This window comes from Rhinoraja longicauda, chromosome 32, assembly GCF_053455715.1.
Source record: "Rhinoraja longicauda isolate Sanriku21f chromosome 32, sRhiLon1.1, whole genome shotgun sequence".
Lineage (NCBI taxonomy): Eukaryota > Metazoa > Chordata > Chondrichthyes > Rajiformes > Arhynchobatidae > Rhinoraja > Rhinoraja longicauda.
In genome coordinates, this window is record NC_135984.1 from 17264839 (window position 1) to 17267482 (window position 2644).

Genomic DNA, 2644 nt, shown 5'->3' on the forward strand with positions numbered 1-2644 from the left:
AATAAGGTACCAGGGTATGTTTAATCCTTGCCCAGGCTAAATAAATGCTGATGGGAGGGGGGATCAGCATTGATGAGCAAATACAATACACTGGGCAGTGTAAGAAAATAACTGCAGATGCTGGTCTCGACCCGAAACGTTGCCCATTCCTTCTCTCCTGAGATGCTGCCTGACCTGCTGAGTTACTCCAGCATTTTGTGAATAAATACAATACACTGATCTTTGAAATACATTCACTGAGTTAAATTAACCATGGGAGTCTTAACCATTTACAGGACTGTACACACTGGTGCTCTTCATCCAACAGTTCAGCATGCCTTTATTTTTCTATCATCAGAGGAGACACGAGCTTTTCCCTCTCCATTTTGGACTGAGACTCCTGCCGTTAATGATATTTTAGTTTAGTTTAGTTTAGAGATACAGCAAGGAAACAGGCCCTTCGACCCACCGAGTCCACACCGACCACTATCTACACGTACTAGGGACAATTTACACATATACCAAGGCAATCAGCCTATTAACCTGTACGTTTTTGGCGTGTGGGAGGAAACCGAAGATCTCGGACAAAACCCACGCGGTCACAGGGAGAACGTACGAACTCCATACAGACAGCACTCGAGGCCAGAATCAAACCAGGGTCTCTAGCGTTGAAAACACTGGAAGGCAGCAACTCTAACAAATGAATGATATTAATCTGAACCGAACCTGGTCCAGGCTATGAGTAGCTGGAATCAGGTAGGAAAGCATAATTGTTTATGTCAACACTGACTTAATCCAGCAAATATTAACTCATCATACAACATAAATCAAATACTAACAAACACTGGGAGCATATGCATATGGGCCCTCAAAGATCTGACCATCAATGTTAAATGCAAGTAATGGGAACGCATGAAATCAAGAGATTGTGGATCAATTTCCAGGATCAGACTGTACATATTACGCTGATAATTCGATTCAGCACTTGGGCAATGTTGCCTGCCAGGAGGTACAGGTGAGGTGTTCTGCCAGGTTAGAAGTTGCCATGTTCATACATCCTGTCATTATCCACACTCCAGAGTTCTGGCAACATTTGGAGAAGAGAACTGTTCTCAGTAACCATCTCAACCACACCATTAAATTTAATTGAATTTGTTAATCTAAAAGATGATGTGGGATTATTCTGCATGTAAATTGATATATACAGGTCAGTTAACATCTACTTTGGCCTTTTCTCATATTAATTTGGTTGGGGAAATGTGTGATCAAAGACCTGGTCTGGCTGATTAATTTTAGGCTATTGTAACAGATATTCTGAGAAACATACCGTCTGAGATTTAACATTATCCCACTGGTGAACAACAGCATTTTAGAATATTAAACTTCTCATCTAACAAGCTTGTCAGGTTAAAATACAATTCTGAGCAGTGATAGGGCAAAGGGTCTAAAATAGATGCAGGTGTTGAATAAACAGATTAATTGGAAATTTAATTCTGATTTGGAGCTCAATTGATGTCCCTTACTCTCCAAGAGTAAATGGTCAGAAATTTGTTAAATAATTAAAGAATATTAATGCAAAGAGGATCAAAGATGCATTTTTTTGTTTTCACAAATCTAAAATTCTGAAACATCTATCCAAAAACAAAAAGTGTTTTCAATGTCTAAATGTTGTCATAGAGTCATACAGAGCCATTTGGCCCAAGTTACCCATGCCGACCAATGTGCTTCATCTACATAGTCCCACCTGACTGTATTTGGCCCATATCACTCTAAACCTTTCCTATCCATCTACCTGTCCAAATGTTTCATAAATGTTGTGATAGTACCTGCCTCAACTATGTCCTCTGGCAGCTCGTCCATCTACCTACCACCCTTTGTGGAAAAAAAGTTTCCCCTCAGGTTCTTATTAGATCTTTCCTCCCTCACCTTAAACCCATGTCTTCTGGTCTCCGTTATTCCTGATTGTCCACTATAACCAAATAAGGGGTTACCGATTAAGGGAGTATCCTTGTGTAAGTAGTAAAAACATAGAACTGCAGATGCTGGTTAATACACAAAAGGGCAGAAAGTGCTGGATTAACTCACCGGGTCAGACAGCAACTCTGGAAAACGTGGATAGGTGATGTTTTGGGTCGGGATTCTTCTTCAGACACTCATTCTGGAACTTGGCTTGCAATCCAGGTGAGGTGAGTCGTGGATCAGGAGAGTCCTTGGTTGCGGTCTGCGGGCGGCCAGAGTGCAGGCGAAAGTCAGTGGCAGTGGCAGGCACAGCCAGGAAGTGGCCAAGAAAGCTGTGTGGGCCAGAGGTGGCGGCAGTAGGTCTGGCCTGTCAAAGTCATACAGTGTGGAAATAGGCCCTTCAGCCCAAATTGCCCACACTGACCAACATCTCCCACTTAAACTAGTCCCACCTGCCTGCATTTGACACATATCCCTATAAACATATCCTATTTATGTACCTGTCTAAATGTTACTTAAACGTTGCGATAGTACCTGCCTAAACTACCTCTTCCGGCAGCTCGTTCCATACACCGACCACCTCTGTGTGAAAAAAAGACTCCTCAGGTTCCTATTGAATCTTGCCCCCCTCACTTTAAACCTATGTCCTCTGGTTCTTGATTCCCCTGCTCTGGGCAAGAGACTGTGCATTCACCCAATCTATTCC